Below are 20,816 nucleotides of genomic sequence, written 5' to 3'. Positions count from 1 at the left end.
TGTTAAGTATTTAAAAGCAATTATTACCTTTCTTTAATTTTCTGGTGGTAATTAGACTTCTGAATCCAATCCAACCTAGTCTGCCTGGAAGGATTCTTGCTGCTCTCTGTGGTCTGGGAGGGTGAGGTAAAGGGGCTCCTTGAAGCCAGCCTTGCAGGAACTCCTGAGAACTCCATAAATTGTTCAGCCCGAGGCCAAGAAGTCTGATCGGCAGACACTGAGAAGCTGCGTCCTTTTGCCTATGAAGAGGGAAGATAAAAGACAACGGGAGAAGTGAGACGTGCAGAGAGCAAAAGGAGACAGAAACTCAGAGTAGCAGGGAAATAAGGCAACTGAACCTTGAGACAGAAAAAAAGACAGTGAGGATTATCTAAAATGAGGTAGAAAGGAGGGTCACCTCACTGTTGTTACTGTTTTCACACTTTTATATTCATGCACAGGACTCCTATTAATGAGCTCAGCACCTCTGCGCACCCAGGCCTCAATGCCTTTGGGCTCTTGAAATGAGTGAAGATGTTGAGTCTCTCTGAAAAGAAAAATCAAAGGGGAAAGAAAGCAAGAGAGAATCCAAAAGCCCTGAAAAATAGCTAACCCAAAAGCTATACCTTTCACCAGGCGCCAAAGGTCAATTAACTTGGCAGGCAGGAGGAGACCCAGGAAAGAACTGCCAACTGCTCCAGCTTGCCCAGACTCTAGGTGGAGGTTGGGCATGAATTCCACTGCTCATCTCATGCCCTAGACAGTGCAGAGCCCCACACTGTTCCTGATGGTCAGATCCATCTCCCATCTCCTGGAGACCAAGATTGACATATCCTCTGGGTTTCATATAAGGAAAACTGTTCAACTATTGAGCTACTGAGGATTAAGACGGTTGTACCCATGTTAAGGTAAGGACAGGGTCCATTGTGTCTGCAGCTGATGAGGACGCTAAATGGAAGGTCAGAGGTAATCTGAGTTACTCTGGAGGGAGCCAGGATAGAAAGGACGCAGGGGGCAATCTTACTAGTGTCCAGGGAAACCCAAGATAGAAGGGCAGTTCCAGGGACATGAGCAAACAAGAGGCAGGAGTTGACATCTGCTCTATGGATGCAAACTGTATCACTTCCCATCAAACCCATCATTCTCTCCCAAGATGGGGGTTAAAAACTCTGCCTTTTAGAATGCAGGATTTTGAGTTATATTATATTTATATTTGAGTTATATTTTAGATCTGAGTTCTAGATTCCCAGATGGTGCTAGTGGTAAAGAACCCGCCTACTACTGCAGGAGATGTAAGAGACGCATGTTTGGTCCTTGGGTCAGGAAGATCCCCTGGAAGAGGGCATGGCAAGGCACTCCAGTATTCTTTCCTGGAGAATCCCATGGACAGAGGAGCCTGATGGGCTACAGTCCATGGGGTTGTAAAGAGTCGGACAGGACTAAAGCAATTCAGCATGCGTACACACAGACCTGGGCTCATGTCCTTGCTTAATTCTTACCAGCTATGTGATGCTGGTAAAATTCCTTACTCTCTCTGAGCCTTGGGTTTCTTCTGCTTTGTTTTTTGTTTTGCCTATAAAATAAAGAGAATCCCTCTTCAAGAGGATTAAAGTACGTAACAACACATGCCTGTGACAGACAATAAATAAGTAACATATGGCAAAATTGTTCTAATAATACTACATCATTCACGTCTGTTGATTCTGTTTAGGAAACCAGGTTAAAAAGATAAGCAAGTACTACTTCCAAGAAAAATAGCAATGAAACGGATGGAGAAAATAGGTAGCTTTAATATATGCAGTGAGAGAGAGAAAAACATTGCTATAATTCACAGTCAAATGCAGCATAGTACACGTATGGAGTGACAGTCACACAGCTTCCCCACAGCCTCCACTGAGAATCAACTATTTTACAGGAGCTTTAAATATGAACAAGCGCCTTATCCAAAAATCTTACCTTTTGGGGTGACTTAAGCACCTCCCCTACGAGGCAGAATGCAATAAGAGGCAAAGCAGTTGAACAAAGAAATGCAGGGGCTCATTGAGGAAGGAGAGATTAGTTCCAGATAGGAGGATTAGGAGAGGCTCTAGGTTGAAGCTGGCATTAGACCAAGACTTGGAGACAGGTAGAAATAAGAAGAAAGGGGATTCTGAGAGGCGGGAAGGGTGTGAAAGCAGGAAATGCGAGGTTCGGCTGGGAGATAGTGAGTGAGAGCCAGGCTGTGTCAGTGGACGAGGTGACAGGAGAGCTCCTTTGTTGTGATGGGTTGAACTTTTATTCCATCCGTGGTGGATAGAATGGAATTGTCTGACCATCATCACTTGAGGAGTGTACATCTGGACTCCAGGTGGAGAGACACCAAAGGCCAGGGGCCAGCAGAGTCCTTTACAATGAGAGAAAGGACAGAGGCCTGAAGCAGGGTGGAGGGAGTACATATAAGGGTGTGGATATGCATACATTGGGGAACTGTCCACAAGAGGACTGGCAACGCGCTGAATGTGAGGGGTGAGGTAGAGGAAAGAGTTGTAGAGAATGTTGAAATCTGACCCCAAACACCCCAAACACTGAAAAAGGAAAGGAATTGGAAAGGTCAACGTACTGCAGTTAGGAACCCCTAAGTAGGAGATAACAGCATTTCAGCCAGTCACTTGCCAGATACTGCTGTTGTATACATGGCTCTGAATCTCAAAACAGAAATTAAGCCTGGTGACCTACCTTGAGAGCCAAGTTAATCAGGGGTCAAGTACAGAAAATAGAAAATGTGTCCAGGTCTCCTACACAAAGGGATTTAATGCAGGGAATTAACACAGAGATGATGGAAGCATTGAGAAGCCAGACAGGAGATGTGAAGGCAACACAGAAATTAGAACAGCAAGATGCTGATACCTCCCTTGAGGCTGCAGAGACAGTGAGTAAAGGAGGGGATCAGTGGCCAAAAGCCTGAGCCATCTCTCAGGAGCTGCTGGACATCTGGACACAGAGTAGGAGTTTGTTCAGCAGAGAATGAGGCGTCGAAAAGACTGTGTGTACAGCGATAAAGTGGGCTCCCCTACCTGCCTGATGAGGATCGGGCTCCGGGGGAGAATGGGCTTCTTGGAGTGGAGGAAAGAGCAAGTGTGATGGTGCCTGGGAAGAGACGGGAAAAGAGCGGGAGCTCCAGGCAGCAACCTCCCAGGGCTGGGGAAACTGAGGAAGGGGGCAGACGGCAGTGCAAGGAGAGAAAATATGCCTGCAGCCCACCTCCCACTTCAGGCCTCCAGAAGGCGGTGCCCCATGGCCTCCAGGGCCCAAAACTGAGTTGATTCCCTCACCACCACCCCACATGTCTTCTCCTCTTCCCTCGGGCCCTGACACAATAGAGTGGCCTCTTCCTACTGCACCATTTATTCCTGAGGGAACCCATGCCCATGACATCACTGTTGCCCCATTCAATGATCTGTAGCACATCCATGATTATTAAATATTCATGTATGGCCTTTTCCTCACATTTCTCTTCCTCTTGTTTAAAAAGTCTACTGATCACCAGTGCTCTAATTAAATCTTTTCCAGAGAGATTCACTGAAGAAAGCTAAGGAGAGCCATAGAGATTTTCTGCCCGGAAGGGAGATTTTGCCTCTGAAGATCCTGAATCCGCAGTGATAAGGATTTCTTTTGTAAAAAACTAAATGGTTCTTTTACAGGCAGCATCTCAGAGTGTGGAAGTGTGAGGAGAGATCCGCAAAGTTAATTAACCACCACCCCCACTCCCCTCCCTCCTGTTTGCCCAGCTCATTCAAACACATAAATGCCACTACAAACAACCACTAAATCTACAGAGGCTTGTTCTGGCTGTCAAACACAGCCGTAAAAATAATATGCCCTCCAGCAGGGGAGGGGAGAGTGCGGATGGCAGAGCACTCACTAATTTTCAACAATCCCTCCTTAGAGACGTAATCTTCAAATAAATATTTAACTTGCTCTGTCTTTGGTCTTAGATTATTTACAAATCAGGCTTAAAAGGCGATTTAAAATGATCCTTCCCTGAGCTATTTGCACACCTAGCGTTGCCCCGGGGTGGGAACGAGCCTTCCCTGGAGGCCGAAGCCGGCCTGTGTGACCATACAAGGCCTGCCAGCTGGCTGAGTGGGAGGGCTGGCGCGCGTTGGGCAGCCCACCTGTCCTCTGTCAGGTCTCGGCACCCTCCTGCCCTTGTGAAGCAAGGGCACGAGCAGGCCTGACCTTAGAGAAAAATGGGACAGAATCACCATCCCACAGCCATTCGGGACACCAGGATTCAGAGGAGAATGAGGCAAACCCTAACTCCTGGGCCTGAGGATTCGGAAAAGAAACTCACTGAGAAGGAAATTGGGATATGGGCTACTGAACACCTAGAAACAATTCTGGGTTTGGATCTGGAGGTAGAGAGGAAGAGTCTTATGGAGGCCTTTAGAACTTCAGATGACATTCTCCAAGAATACTGAACACTCTCAGGAGGTTAACAGGTGGTCCAAGGAAAACAGGGATTTGTGGTGAACCTGTAAGCACAAACCTGTGTTCCTCTTGTTAGAGACACACAAGCAGAGGTTAACACATTTTTTTTTCTCTAAAGGGCCAAATAGTAAATATTTTCTGTTTTGCAGGCCTTCTGGCCTCTGTCATAACTCTGCCTGTCAGAGTAAAGCAGGCATGGAGTATATGTGAATGAATGGACATGGCCAGGTGCCAATAAAACTTTATTTACAAAAGCAGGTGGCAGGTAAGACCTGTCCTACAGGCTGAAGTGTGCTGACTCCTCACCAGAACAGTAAAAGCTCTGCCTACTTCTGAATTTAAAAAAATACTGATTTTCATCTCATCTTTTTTCTCCAACCATCTTTGGGAAAATCTTTTTCCCCAAACTTTTTTATCCCCACATATCTATTGACATCTTGTGTGAAACTAAAACTAATGATTCATGGAACAATTTGGGAAATAATATCCTGGGAATGTACTAGTAAGGAAAAACCTCTTTGTAAAAACTTGTAACACCCTGGTAATCTAAATATCTAATGCTGGAGCAAAAGCTCCAGTCGCCTGAGGGAAAAACCATTCTCCACTTCTAGATAGGCAGAAAATAAGCAGCAGCAGGAACCAGACAGGAATCGGAGACCAAGGGAAGCTTCAGCGATAGAACCAGAAATCGGTCCTCGGGAGGCCCGTGGCACAAGCTAGGACACCAAGGAAAGAAGGGCTCAGCAGCATGGAGGCTCATGGCCCACGTGACTCTGACTGTCTCTCAAGCTCCAGAAAGTTCTCAAGGCTGCTTGGAGAACAGTGGTAAGTATAGTAATCTGATAAGACAACAGCTTCAATAAACAAACACAACAGAAGTTTCTCTTTCATTTGTATAAAATTTCAACAGGTGTTACTGGTCAGGGGGGCAGTTCTCATCAATGCAGTAAGTCAGGGACCCTGAAGATTCCTTTTTTGTGGTTCTACCATTCCTGAGGGCCTCGGAGTCCTCTGCTGGATCCTCTGCAACTGACCATCAGTCAGAGAAGAAGACGGGCAAGGAGCTGTGGACCAAAGAGTCTTGTGAGCACCTTGAGCCATGCAAGGATACAATACAGCAGGTGAGGAGCCTGGTGCCTCCTGGAGAACCAAAGATAATTCCCAGCCAACAGTACCGACTCTGAAATCTGCACATTGAGTCTTTTTTTTTTTTAATGGGCATAGTCTTTACTATAGCTTCACTATAAATCATGAATATATTAGAAACTAATATGGATCTCTTTAAGAATAAGACATCTAGGTTCTCATTGGCATCTGCTTTCCACTCATTGTTAGAAAATATACTATTTATTTGAGATTTTTTTTTTTAAAGGCCAAGTAATATCTCAGTGTCATTATGACAAGTGTCCACCTCCTGGGAAATCTGAAAGGGTCTCTGGGCCTCCCAGGTGAAGAGATGAAACTGTCCTAGTAGAACTGCCCATGCTCAAGTGTCTTCTGGAATTCCTTGTAAATTTCAGTGGGCACCAGCCAACGGAATATCTTATTACTCTGCTGGTTTTTAAGGTGCGGTGCCAAGGTTAAAATAAACATTGTGTTCAAACTTAACATTTTCAAACTGTCCAAGCTTATCTTCCAAAAATAGTGTATTAGTCATTTTACAAACTATTTCTGCCAAATAAAGGACTTCAAAGCATTAAGTGTTAACTACAAAGAAGTTAGCTGAGGCTCCTCTTCTCCCCCCAAAATCCAGTTGTTTGGAAACCTGAGCAAATGCAAACATTACAAACACAGAGCAAGAGTCTTTCTCCAAAAGGGCACATTGAGTCTTAACTTGATCTTCATTCTCTTTCCCATTCACCACCAGTCCTCCTCCTGTTTATTCACTTTATTCTCTTTTAATGTCTCAATCAGGTACACCAACTCTTTTTTTTTTTTTTTTGGCATAGAAGGAAATTATTAAATCAAATGTAATATTAAGTCATATTCAAATGGGGAAAGACAAGGAAGAGATGCCCACTGAGGTGGATATTATTCTAAACCAACAAAACAACCACCACAAAGCAGAGCAGAGCTTACAGAAACTCTTGTGAGCGTTTCCCTTTTGTGAGACACTCCTGCAGCTCAGCTGACCCTCTCCAAGCTGGGCTGCCCAGTGCCCTCCATCAGCGGGAAGTCCATATCAGCTCTGCATTTGTTCCACTGCCTGATCAGGAGAGAGGAGCCCAGAACTCTGGCCTGTCTTCCAGGAATCTGACTGCAGGCACCAACCTCATTCAGGAATAACTGCGTCCTTGCATGAGTCTGGGTGGATTCTGAAGCATAGTCAAAGCTGGACAGAGACCAGGTTAAGGTGATCAGACCAGCCCCTCCCCAGCAGGGGCTCCCCCTAGTGGTTCCTGATCCCCAGCTGCTCACAAGCCACCTTGTGCGCAGACAAACACAGCCTGCAAGACCCACTCCTGGGCTTGGATGGCCCTCTCCAGGCTGGGCTGCCCAGTGCCCTGGGCCAGCAGAAGTTAAATTCTGACTAGGGGGGTGGGGGGGTGGGGGGAAGCAAGGATGAAGAGGAGAAATGAACTTAATTTAGAAAAAAATAAGTACTTCTTCCGATAGTTCTGGAATACTAGCTGCTGTCTTTCTAAGGGGTGAGAAGCAGAGGAGGACAACAGGCCTCTGGAAGCATGTTGGAGACACAGGCTCAGATACATCTTTTGAGATTTCTACCCCACTTTTTACAATAGTTGTTTCATTGGGGAAACATGCCATCTTTTAAAAACTAGATGCCAAGGAATGTAATTTTGGAAAAACAAAAGAGACAATTCACAGGCCACACATTCTCAACCCTCTGAGTCCTCACGTCGTGCACTTACTGTGTCTCCACCCCACTGATGTAGAATCTTCCTGGAAGTTAAATCATAAATTCAAATTCTTAGTTTTTCATTATTGTCACACGAGATAATGACTAAGAGATAAGAAAAAGTCACACATACACATTTTATTCATATATTAACTATACGTACAAGTATCCATACATATATACATATGCAATACACATACATTACATAGCTCCTGAATTACAAATACATTTTTAAAAGACTACTGCTTTTATTATTATTATTATTTTGGCTGCAGAGTCTTTGTTGTGGTGCATGGGCTTCTCACTGCATTGACTTCTCTTGCTGCAGAGTACAGGCTCTAAGCCTGCAGACTTCAGCTGCAGCACACAGGCTCAGCAGTTTGAACAGGCGGGCTCTAGAGCTCAGGCTCAGTACTTGTGGCCCATGGGCTTAGTTGCTCTGCAGCATTTGGGATCTTTCTGGAACAGGAATTTAACCTGTGTCCCTTGTGTTGACTGGTGGATTCTTAACCACTGAGGTACCAAAGACATCCACAAATACATTTAGTCTTCATAACAATCCTGTGAGACAGGCATGCAAAGATGTCTCCCATTTCAAAGATAAGGACAGTGAAGTCAGCTAGGTGAATGAGGTCCCTGGGGAGCCTGTGAGATGCAAAGCAGGACCTGGGCACACAGCAGCAGAATCAGGTCCCCTCCCCGGTGTCTCTGAAGCAAGAGTGGAGAGTGAGGGCCAATCTGTGTTTCCCCTCAACCCCCTTGTGTCTTGGGTCTGTCCACACATATCCACATCCATGTCCACACTGCTGCTGCTGCTACTGCTAAGTCACTTCAGTCATGTCCGACTCTATGCAACCCCACAGACGGCAGCCCACCAGGCTCCCCTGTCCCTGGGATTCTTCAGGCAAGAACACTGGAGTGGGTTGCCATTTCCTTCTCCAAAGCATGAAAGTGAAAAGTGAAAGTGAAGTCACTCAGTCGTGTCCGACCCTTAGCAACCCCATGGACCGCAGCCTACCAGGCTCCTCCATCCATGGGATTTTCCAGCCAAGAGTACTGGAGTGGAGTGCCATTGCCTTCTCCGTGTCCACACTGCAAGGTGCAGCTATTCTTACCTCCTCCAAGTCACTTCTTTACGAGAAGAGGGAGAAAGGGGCCAGACCCCAGAGGTGGTAAGAGGCAGGTGGGCCAGGATGTCAGGCCAGAAACTGAAAGCATGGGAGGCCCCCAGGGCTGAGGGTGGCCATCCCGCCGCCCTCCGTGGGTCTCTAGTGGTGTTTTCTGACATCAGATCTAACCACCCAAAGCTCTGAAGTTGAGGAGCTCAGGCTGTATCTTGAAATAAAAATCAACTGCTTACTCACAGATACACAGACACGTTTTGAAAACTAAGAGAGGCACTGATTTCCTTACTCCGACCAAACATTTTTAGCTTCAAGAGACTCTGGATAGTCCCAGAGTCTACAGTGTCTTTCCCTGAATCCATTAGGACAGCCAGCTGCTCATTCCTCGCCTTCTACACACTTAGCAGGAGAGGGTCTGGTGGCTGGATGCAGAGGGTGCTGGGTGCCCCATGGACCCCACCACCTCAGTGGCCCAGGGACCTAGGCTGGTATCCATGTATGACAAAGCAGCCTGATGCCATGCTTCTGTCACTGCCAGTGTCAAGTGAGCTAGTTCATCCTGGTGGAACACTGCATCCTAGGACTCACAAAGTGAAAAGATCAGTGTTCTGACAGAAATCTGCAGGTGTCCGTTCCATCAGAGGCAGCTGATTTTATTTTCTGTATAAGTATTGCTGCTTCTCCCTTTCTCCTGCAAGCATTTCTCTTCCTTGAAGAAAATTTATTTCACTCACTGCACCTCGAGCACACTTGCCCTGTGACAGCCGAGACGTAACACTAAAATCTAAGATTCCCCTCCAGCTATAATCCTAAATCGCCCTAGTAGACAGAACTTCCCAGGCTTTTGTAACTACTTTGTTTCTTGGAGGTGTATGATTCGTATTGTAAATACAGAAGGGGCAAATGATAGTGTTCATAATGTTAAGGAAAGAACATTACTTAAAAAAAAAAAGTTACATGACTCAAAGCAAATTTATACAAAATGAATTCCTGAGGGAAAGAAATCAAGGATGTGCAACATACAGAGAAATTAAGATTGGAAATCAGGATTCCTCTCTGGAGCACCCCAATGAATTTAGATTCTCAGGCGAGATCTCCATCAGCTATTTCTGCCATCAGTAGCTGACACTGAGAGCCAAGATCATCCCCCTGGTGGACTCTGGGTAGCCTCAAATGGTCAATCTTGTGCTAAATCACTTCAGTCTTGTCCGACTCTTTGCAACCCTATGGACTGTAGCCTGCTAGGCTGTAATGTCCATGGAATTCTCCAGCCAAGAATCCTGGAATGTGTTTCCATTCCCTTCTCCAGGAGATCTTCCTGACCCAGGGATCCTGCACATTTCTTTAAGTTTCCTGCATTGGCAGGCAAGTTCTTTACCACTAGTGCCATCTGGGAAGCCCTCAAATGGTCCATGACTGAGAAATAAGTTCATCCCCAAGACAAAAGAAAAACAATGAAATAAGACTGGAGATACAGATTGAAATATGTGTATATGCTGAATCGGTGACTTCATGGAAACTACAAAAGGACAGGCTGAGATCTCCCTGCCGTGGTCTAGATGGGCCTTGTCACATTCTGTTATGAGCTGAACAATGAAAAATACAGATATTGAAACCCTAACTTCACAATGTGACTATATTTGGAGACAGTACCTTTAAAGAGGTGATTAAGTGAAAATGTGGCCATTACAGTGAACCCTAACCCATTCTGACTGCTATCCTTCCATGAAAAGGAAACTCAACACACTGATACCATGGGTGTGCACACACAGAGGACAGACCGCGTGAGGACACAGCAAGAAGGTGGCCATGGGCAAGCCAAGCAGAAAGGCCTCGGGAGAAACCAAGCCCGCCCACACCTTGATCTTGGACTTTCAGCCTTCAAAGCTATGAAACAACAAATGTCTGTTGTTTAAGACACCCTGTCTGCTAGTATTATATTTATGTATTATGGAAGTCCAAGCAGACTCATATATATCCCAGGAAGCCTTACAGAGGGGCCAGGGAAAGCACAGCCTTGGAATGAGGAGGCTTAAGGCTCATGTTGGGCTTTGTCACTGTCGGTTGCATTCCTAAAAAAGTCAGAGTCTCTGAGCATCACTTTCTTCCCATGCAAAATGTGAGCGTTGATTGGCATGGACTCTGAGGTCCCTTCTACCCCACACTTAATTTTTTTCATATATTTTTTAAAGTTTTTGTCGAATTTGTTACAATATTGTTTCTGTTTTACGTTTTGGATTTTTAGTCAAGAGGCACATGGGATCTTAACTCCCCATGTGTGTACTTAGTCATGTCTAACTCTTTGTGACTCCATGCACTGCAGCCTGTCAGGCTCCTCTGCCCAAGGGGATTCTCCAGGCAAGAATACTGGAGTGGGTTGCCATGCCTTCATCATTAGCCCTGTAATCAGGGATCAAACCCGCACCACCCCCCCACTCCATACCCACCCCGTATTGGAAAGCAAAATCTTAACCACTGGACCACCAGGGAAGTCCCTACCCCACACTTCATTGATGTTCCACTTTTGCATTACAAGGATGCCTCACCCAGAACTCTACTTCCCCAGCAGTGGCTTCACAACCTACAAGCACAGTGTTCCCTGGGACTTGAGATACGAAAACAAACTGCATTCTCCAGTGGCAGGAATTAATGAGTTGGGCAACAGTGATGTGGGTTTTGTCATTCTCTCTAATTGGCTCTTGTTGAGAGCAGGGGTGCATTTGCCTGGAGACCTCTGTGATCCTGACTGCTCAGGTATTCAGCCCAACCCGCTCACACCTTCTTCTCACACACACCTCTCCCCCAGGGCTCACTCTGGCTGGCTTTCCTACCAAACTCCCACCCAAGTCCCAATTAAATATACCTGGCAAGGTCTGTGCCTGAAGGAGGAAGCCCTTACTTGCTAAGGGCTTAAATCACTTGACATGTGCATGCCAAGTTTCCCTTCAATATCAGTTTTCCTGATGAGTCTTTTCTTTTTCCTTTTTTAAGAAAATCACTGCAACTCATTATTTTTAAAGAAGTCTTGATGGGATTTGGCTCAGGTACAGAACAACATTTCAACCAACAGCAAAGAACATAGATGATTCCAAAGAATAAAAAGCAAAGCTAAGACCACCTAAGTAAAGGCTAACTGATAATGTTCGATGTGGCTGATGTGACACCACACGCGTGTCCTAGCTCATCTCCAGCAACCTTAGAAGTAGGGCACTTGAATCCCAATGACCCTACTTGTCAGAGAAGCTTCTGCCTTCTGCTTTTCTTTTCTTTTCTTGCCTGCTAATTAAATCCAGAACTTGAGTCCTGTATGTAGAGAGAGGGGAAAAAATGACATGCAAATTGAAAATGTTGTACCATCACATCACTTTAAACCTCATTTCTTCAACCACAAGGCCCTTGAATTATGAAAAAAAATGACCAGAGGAAAAAAAAGAGGTTTTGAAAAATGAGAAACTCTCCAAGAGCATTTAGTTTACATTAGCCTGTTTCAGGGGCTTCCCAGGTGGTGCTAATGGTAGAGAACCCACCTGCCAATGCAGGAAACATAAGAGACTCAGGTTCAATCCTGGGTCAAGAAGATTCCCTGGAGGAGGACATGGCAACCCACTCTAGATTCTAGAATCTCATGGACAGAGAAGCCTAGTGGGCTACAATCCACAGGGTCACAAAGAGTCTGACACAACTGAAGTGACTTAGCACACACACTTCTGTTTCAACCTGACACTAGATATTGAGTTTAAACCTCTACCAGGGCTTTTAAAGGTCATACCTAACCAGAAAACATTCTCATTTGGATGAGTGGCCCAAAAAATGAATAAACAAAGTTTCATAAATCCATAAAATAGCAAATAAGAAGAAGAGAAATAGAATAGAAGTTAGTTACATAATGCTGCTGCTGCTGAGTCGCTTCAGTCGTGTCCGACTCTGTGCGACCCCATAGACGGCAGCCCACCAGGCTCCCCCATCCCTGGGATTCTCCAGGCGAGAACACTGGAGTGGGTTGTCATTTCCTTCTCCAATGCAGGAAAGTGAAGAATGAAAGTGAAGTCGCTCAGTCATGTCCGACTCTTAATGACCCCATGGACTGTAGCCCACCAGGCTCCTCCGTCCATGGGATTTTCCAGGCAAGAGTACTGGAGTGGGGGCCATTGCCTTCTCTGTAGTTACATAATAGTGGATCCTAAAAGCAGAAAATCTCTATGCTTTAAAAAACTAAACTTCGTGCAATTTGAGGCAGAGACTGATGACTCTGATATTATTAACATCTCTGATGCTGGTCATATGTGGATCCCAGACCAAATGGCGAGGGCCAGGAAATGCATGGTAAAGGCATACAGAATCAGAACCCAGAGGACAGAGCTATGGCCAGACTAAGACAGACACTACATTGGCCACTCCTAGAGGAGATGCCACTGTCCTGGAAAGAGTGCCACCCATGAATCAGAAGCACATATGATTAGTCATTGCTCAGGTTTAGTGCATCAGCTGGAGCTTTCTGGGCATCTCTGATGTGATCCACACTGAGAGTCATGTGTAAAAGTGGCAGGCAGCCTTCAGCCTAATGTTTTATAAGCATGTTATTAAAGGCAGATTTAAGATTATTCTATTATTTTTGATACTATTGTTAATGGGACTGTTTTCCTAATTTCCTTTTCAGATAGTCTGTTGTTAGTACACAGAAACACAAATAATTTCTGCATGTTAATTTTGCATCTTATCCTGTAACTTTTAGAATCTGTTTATTAGCTTTCACAGGTCTGGTGGAAATCTTTAGGGATTTCTAAACATAACATCTTGTCATCCAAAAGCAGAGACAACTTTATTTCTTCGTTTCTGATTTGAATGCCTTTTTTTTTTTTTTTTTTGCCTAACTGCTCTGGCTAGGACTTCCACTACTATGCTGAATAGGAATGGTGAGAAGGGGTACATATATCTTGTTCTGTAAAGCTTTCAGTTTTTCACTGCTGAGCGTGGGATTAGTGTAGGTTTTTCATATACAGTCTTTATTATGTTAAGTTAAATTCCTTCTAACATTCTGCACTCAGAGTGTGTGTGTTTTTCCCCCACACAAACAAGCAACTATAGGATGCCAGGTTGGTGTCCTAAAATATAACTCAATTCTGACACTATCTACCTGGAGATGTCGTAGGAAGGGGGACCACCTCCAGGGCCCCAAGAGTGGGCTTTTGTCTAATACTCAGAAAAGAATTGTCCAAGGTGACACGTGCTGACCCAGCAAGATAATTTATTGGAAAGGGGCACCTGGGTGGAGAGCAGCAGGGTAAGGGAACACAGGAGAACTGCTCTGCCACATGGCTCGCAGTCTCGGGTTTTAGGTTGATGGGATTAGTTTCCGGGTTGTCTTTGGCCAATCATTCTGACTCAGAGTCCTTCCTGGTGGCACATGCTAGCCTAAATGGATGCTAGCGAGAGGGATTCTGGGAGGTGGACGGACACATGGTGTCTCCTTTTGACCTTTCCCAAAGTCTTCCAGTTGGTGGTGGCTTATTAGTTCTGTGCTCCTTACCAGAACTTCCTGTCATAAAACAACTCATGAAAATGGTTACTAGGGAGCCTGGCCAGGGTGGCCGGTTTCAGTCAGTTCTTCCCCTAACAACACCCCCTTAGAGACTTCATACTCAAGATACTTCTTGGGAATTGGGGCGGAGGTCTCTTTCTTCTGTAACTTCTTCCTGCTGTGCATGGACTTAGGCCTGCCTAGCAGAGCAGATGTCTCTCTCTACCTGATCTAAGTTGAGGTGTTCCATATCTGAAACCAGCTTCCACCCTTGTAGTAACATCAGTTTGGCTTGGAACTGCTGGAGTCTGCTGGAAATAAACTTTGTAAGGAGTTGGAGTATACAGGGGCCAAATAGAAGGCCTAATAGGATAGTTATCACTGGACCCAGAAATGGCAGGAGCCAAGAAGGGAAAGGAGAAGTCCATACACCGGTTGAACTCAAATCCCAGATCTTTGTGGCCTGTTCTAAAAGCCCCTTAATATCTTCTTGGACCTGTCCAAATGTGACCCCATGGACTGGAGCCTACCAGGCTCCTCTGTCCATGGGATTTTCCAGGCAAGAGTACTGGAGTGGGGTGCCATTGCCTTCTCCCTGTCCAGACTGGTTATAATCAAAACAGCTTTCTTCCTTTAGATAGAGGCAAGTGCCCCCCTGCCCTGCAGTCAGTAAATTTAGGGCCTGACAATTTTGTAGGACCATTGCGGCTAGGGAGTCTAACTAGGATTGTAGGCATTGGAGGGTCCTCACAGTTTTTTCTATGGATATAGCAGTGTCAGTAGAAAGCTGCTGAAATTTATGTAAAGAAGTTCCCTCAGTGGCAGCTCCTGGCAAACCAGCAGTCAGTCCTAATGCCAGGAAGAAATGATTAAGTACTACCACATGAGGTATCATCTGGTGGGCATATATTAGTAAAGGAAAGGAGGTATTACTCCAGACCAGATCTATGTAGGGTGTGACATGCCTTAGGGAGAAAGTTCCTGACCAAAAAGGTGGCAGGGATAAATAAGCCTTATCCCTACATATGTAGTAGACACAATGACTGAGTTCAAGCTGGGCAACAAAATGGGTTTGCCAAAGGGGAACAGGATTTCCATCTGCCTTACAACTGGAACATGGCATAACGGAACAGGGGCAGTCCTTTAGCAGCTGGGAGCAGACCGTCACTCACTTGCTGCAAAACTGGCAGCAGTGAGGGCATTTAGGAAGGGACTCAAGTGTTGTGAGGCATCCTGGGTTTTGTCCTCAAGGTAGAGAGTATTTCGTTTAGGCTCCCACCATAGGGTTAGGTATTCAGGGTTGGGGAACCCAACAAGGGAATAACAGGGGTCAGAGTTGCCTGCCCAATTTAGAAACCAGGATGAATGGGTGTGGCTTTTTGGTTGTCCAGAAGAGAACATGGATTTTCAAGACTGGTTAACAGCATCCAAGGAGAGCCTCATGCTCAGGGATAGGTATAGTTTGACAGTTCTGCCAGAACTTTTAGTTCCCAGACTTTGGGCTGAATCGAAATATCCTAGAGAAATTTCTAGATCCCGGTTTTCTCTATCAGTTCTGACAGTTACCCCACATCATGAGTTGTCCAGATTTTCCACTGACAGCCCTGTTAGGGAATCGCTTTTTAGACAGATAGGGAAGGTCACTTGGGGAATGTTAGTCAAGAGGGAAAATAAGGGCTTGGGTGGGATTGCAGATGTTATCATGGGAGTAAATACAGATAACTGTTGCTGATACCAAGGCATGAAGTTTTTCTCCCCTTTTCCCCAAACGGCCATACCATGACCAGAAGGGGTGCACTGTGTGACAGCACGTAGCTGGGCTGGAAGGGTGGACCATTGATACCCTGGCATAGGTTGGACATACCCCCAGCTTCTGCTGTTAATGCAGATCCAGCAAGGGCTGGTCAGGTTGAGTCAAGAAACTGAGTGGTTTGCAAGTGTATATATATCATTTAGGGAGAAATTAATAGCTGTACAGGGAGACATGATCGGGAAGAAGAGGAACATCTTAGGATGCATTTTACTTATCTGAGGGAGATTTGATGGGGTTCTGCTTGAACAAGAGTCTGAGGTCTTCAACAGGTTCACAGGAATAGTTGTCCTCTGATTTTGGAGTCTCAGTCCCCATCTTCCCCTCCTGTAGGCCACAGGGTTTTATTCTAGAATTTGCGGACCCAGATGGATAGACCCTTCACTTTTACAGACGTTACTAGCACAACCTGATATGGCCCTGTCCGTCTCTCAGATAGCTGGCTTGGACTCACTTTTTCTTGCCAGGTCTTTACTAATACTTGGTCCCCCAGCTCTACTTGGGGATTTTTCAAGTCCCCCTGTAGTCTGGGAGGATCTGTTCTCCATATCATCAGAGTTCTTGTTGAAACCTTCCCAGGTCAATTATATGTTTTAGGAGTATATTGGTGTCCTCATCAAAAAACAAATCATAAGTTAAGAATGGATGCCCATACATTATTTCATAGGGCTTAATAACAGTGACCACTTGGAGGCTGCCCATACGCTCATGAGAGCTATGGGCAGCATATGGATCCATTTGGAGAAGGCAATGGCACCCCACTCCAGTACTCTTGCCTGGAAAACCCCATGCACAGAGGAGCCTGGTAGGCTGCAGTCCATGGGGTCGCGAAGAGTTGGACACGACTGAGCAACTTCACTTTCACTTTTATCTTTCACTCATTGGAGAAGGAGGTGACAACCCACTCCAGTATTCTTGTCTGGAGAATCCCAGGGACAGGGGAGCCTGGTGGGCTGCTGTCTATGGGTTCACACAGAGTCAGCACAACTGAAGCAACTTAGCAGCAGCAGCATTATGGTTTCTTGACATAGTTTGGCCAGAGCCCTTTTAAGAGTCTGCTTGGCTCTCGGCACCTTTCCTGAGGTTTGAGGCCGCCAGAATGAGTGGAGGCGGTATTTGATTCTTAAGCATGGGGCCAGGTTCTGTGATATAGTGGCTGTAAATGAGGACTCATTGTTGCTCTGAAGTGATTGAGGCAGCCCAAACTGAGGCACTATCTGCTTCAGCAAAACTTTACAGACTTCTGCAGCTTTCTCTGCCTCCTGTACAATGTCAGGCAGAGAAACCACAGATCAAATTGCCAACATCTGTTGGATCATCAAAAAAGCAAGAGGGTTCCAGAAAAGCATCTACTTCTGCTTTACTGACTATACCAAAGCCTTTGACTGTGTGGATCACAACAGACTGTGGAAAATTCTTAAAGAGATAGAATACCAGACCACCTGACCTGCCTCTTGAGAAATCTGTATGCAGGTCAGGAAGCAACAGTTAGAACTGGACATGGAATGGCAGACTGGTTCCAAATAGGAAAAGGAGTATACTGTCATCCTGCTTACTTAACTTATATTCAGGGTACTGCTGCTGTTAAGTTACTTCAGTCATGTCCAACTCTGTGCAACCCCATAGACAGCAGCCCACCAGGCTGCCCTATCCCTAGGATTTTCCAGGCAAGAACACTGGAGTGGGTTGCCATTTCCTTCTCCAATGCATGAAAGTGAAAAGTACATCATGAGAAACGCTGGGCTGGATGAAGCACAAGCTGGAATCAAGATTGCCGGGAGAAATATCAATAACCTCAGATATGCAGATGACACCACCCTTATGGCAGAAAACAAAGAAGAATTAAAGACCCTCTTGATGAAAGTGAAAGAGAATAGTGAAAAAGTTGGCTTAAAGCTCAACATTCAGAAGACTAAGATCATGGCACCTGGTCCCATCACTTCGTGGTAAATAGATGGGGAAACAGTGGCTGACTTCACTTTTGGGGGCTCCAAAATCACTGCAGATGGTGACTGTAGCCATGAAATTAAAAGACACTTATGCCTTGAAAGGAAAATTATGACCAACCTAGACAGCATATTAAAAAGCAGAGACATTACTTTGCCAACAAAGGTTCATCTAGTCAAAGCTATGGTTTTTCCAGTGGTCATGTATGGATGTGAGAGTTGGACTGTGAAGAAAGCTGAGCGCCAAGGAATTGATGCTTTTGAACTGTGGTGTTGAAGAAGACTCTTGAGAGTCCCTTGGACTGTAAGGAGATCCAACCCGTCCATCCTAAAGGAGACCAGTCCTGAATATTCATTGGAAGGACTGATGCTGAAGCTGAAACTCCAATACTTTGGCCATCTGATGTGAAGAACTGACTCATTGGAAAAGACCCTGATGCTGGGAAAGATTGAAGGTGGGAGGAGAAAGGGATGACAGAGGATGAGATGGTTGTATGGCATCACCAACTCAGCAGACATGAGTTTGAGTAAACTCCGGGAGTTGGTGATAGACGGGGAAGCCTGGCGTGCTGCAGTCTATGGGGTCGCAAAGGGTCGGACATGACTGAGCAACTGAACTGAACTGTAGCTCTCTCTGTCCTAGTAGGGAAAGCTTCAATCCATCCTGTGAGTGTGTCAACAAAGACTAGAAAATAGGAGAACCCTTGGGTCTTTGGCGTGGCTGCAAAATCCACCTGCCAGTCCTCTCCTGGGTATGATCCCCAATGTTGGACAGGTTTAATTAGAGAAGGTGGCGAGGGTCTGGTTTTTGGATTATTTCTTAGACAGGTATCACAATTCTGTGTGACCTAACAACCTTAGCCAACTGAGGATGGTAGAGAATAGGCTTGAGCAAAGTTTCCAGATTATCTCTTCCAAAATGGGTACTTTTATGTAAGGAGTTAGTTACTTTCCAGATTTGAGAGTCAGGGAGTATTATTTGTGCCTGATCAGTCTGGAACCACCCATGTGACCCAATCTCCTAGCCACACTCAGCATATCAAGAATGTTCCTCTGGGGTGTAATTTGGAGTCAGGATTTCCTTGGGGAAAAGAGGGCAGATAGCAGTAACAAGGGTAGTTTCCCTAGCAGCTCATTTTGCCTCCTGATCCGCTTTCTTATTTCCCTGGGCCTCCTTTCCTTGTCCCTTTTGGTGACTCTTGAAGTGGATGGTAGCTAATTTAGCAGAAAGTTTGACTGCCTCCAGGAGCCTGAGAATGAGACCTTTGTGTTTAATAGGAGAGCTTCGAATACTGAGCATCCCTCTCTCCTTCCAAATTGCTGCATGAGTGTGCAGGATGAAGAAAGCATGCTTAGAGTCCATATACACATTAATCCTCTTTCCTTCCCCTAATTCTAAAGCTCTTGTCAAGGCAAAAATTCAGCTTTCTGGGCTGAGGTGCTTGGGGGAAGAGATCCACTTTCCCTAGTTTCCTCCAAGCTCACTATAGTATATCCTGCTTTCCTCTCTCCTTTTTCTACAAAACTACTGCCATCTGTCTGCCATTCTTCCTCTGGGTCAGATAAAGGTGTCTCTGATAGATCAGGACTAGAAGACTATAACTTGTCTATGATTTGTCTGCATTGGTGATCCAAAGGGGAAGTAGGGAGATCTGGCATTAAGGTGGCTGGATTTAAAGTCTTACAGACCCTTAACTTTATTTCTGGAGTGTCAAGGAGGAGGGTTTGGTATTGGGTGATCCTTCCCTCTGTGATCCATCTAACCCCTTTAGTTTCCAAGACTGCTTGCACCTGGTGAGGTGTATACACCATGGTGGGCTGACCCAGGGTCAGCTTAGACGCCTCTTTAACCATAAGAGCCGTGGCCACTACTACCCAGAGGCAAGTGGGCCACCCTCTGGCCACCTCACCTAGTTGTTTTGAGAGGTAAGCTATGGGTTGCAATACAGGCTCCATCATTCGCCCTAACATCCCAAGAGCAGTTCCTATCCTTTTAGAGACCTACAGCCTGAGAGGCTTTTCTAGGTTCAGGAGGCCTAAAGCTGGGACTATAGTGATAGACTCTTTCAGGGCATTAAATGCAACCTTACATGTCTCATCCCAGTCAAGCGGCTTGTCCTCTTTCCCTCTTAACTTCTCATATAAACTGGGTCGGGCCACTTTTCCATAACCAGGGATCCAGATTCAGCAAAACCCAGTCATTCTTAAAAATCCCCTAAGCTGTTTTTTTGTTAGGGGATATGGGGCTTTTAAGGTGAAGGATTTCCTCTGGGGGTCGAGCATTCTTTATCCTTCTGTAATTATAAATCCAAGGTATTTTACTTGGGTTAAGCTAATCTGAACTTTTTGGGGGGATACCTGATAACCCTTTTCATACAGGAAATTTAAAGTTTTAATAGGATTCATTTGAAAGCTGGTAAAATCCGGACTAGCTATGAGCAAGTCATCCACATACTGTATTAGATTACTGTTTGTTAAGGTCAATTCCCTTAGTTCTCTCCCCAAGGAAGCCCCGAATACATGAGGGCTCTCCCTAAACCCTTGTGGTAGTCGAGTCCAGCAAAGTTGTATGACCTCCCTTGTTCCCAGGTCCCACCACTCAAAGGCAAAGAGTTTTTGGGGTGCAGGATGGAGAGGAATGCAAAAGAAAGCATCCTTAAGGACGAAGAATGAGAAGTACTTAGCATTTCCTTGCACTTGGGATAGGAGGGTATATGGATTTGGGACTATGGGCTGAATGGGAACCACAGCTTCGTTAACAGCTCTTAGATCTTGGATGAACTGATAAGATCCATTTGGTTCTTTAACAGGCAAGATTGGAGTAGTGCAGGGAGACTCACAGGTGGTGAGAATTCCAATATCTCAGTATTTGTTAACTAATGGTCTAAGACCCTCAAGAGCTTCTGGTTTTAGGGGATATTGTCTTTTCCAGGGGTAGGGAGCATTTGGCCTCAGAAGAATCTTCACTGGTGGAACACTTATGGCTAGCCCAGGGCTGGAGACATCCCACACCTGGGGATTGACCTCACCTAAGAAAGGGAAGGACTCCTTCTTTTCTACATCTGACTGCAAATATTCAGACAACAGGCAAAGGAAATTTTCAGCTTCT

This window comes from Bos indicus, chromosome 8 (genome assembly GCF_029378745.1).
Source record: "Bos indicus isolate NIAB-ARS_2022 breed Sahiwal x Tharparkar chromosome 8, NIAB-ARS_B.indTharparkar_mat_pri_1.0, whole genome shotgun sequence".
Lineage (NCBI taxonomy): Eukaryota > Metazoa > Chordata > Mammalia > Artiodactyla > Bovidae > Bos > Bos indicus.
This window is presented reverse-complemented; position numbering follows the sequence as displayed.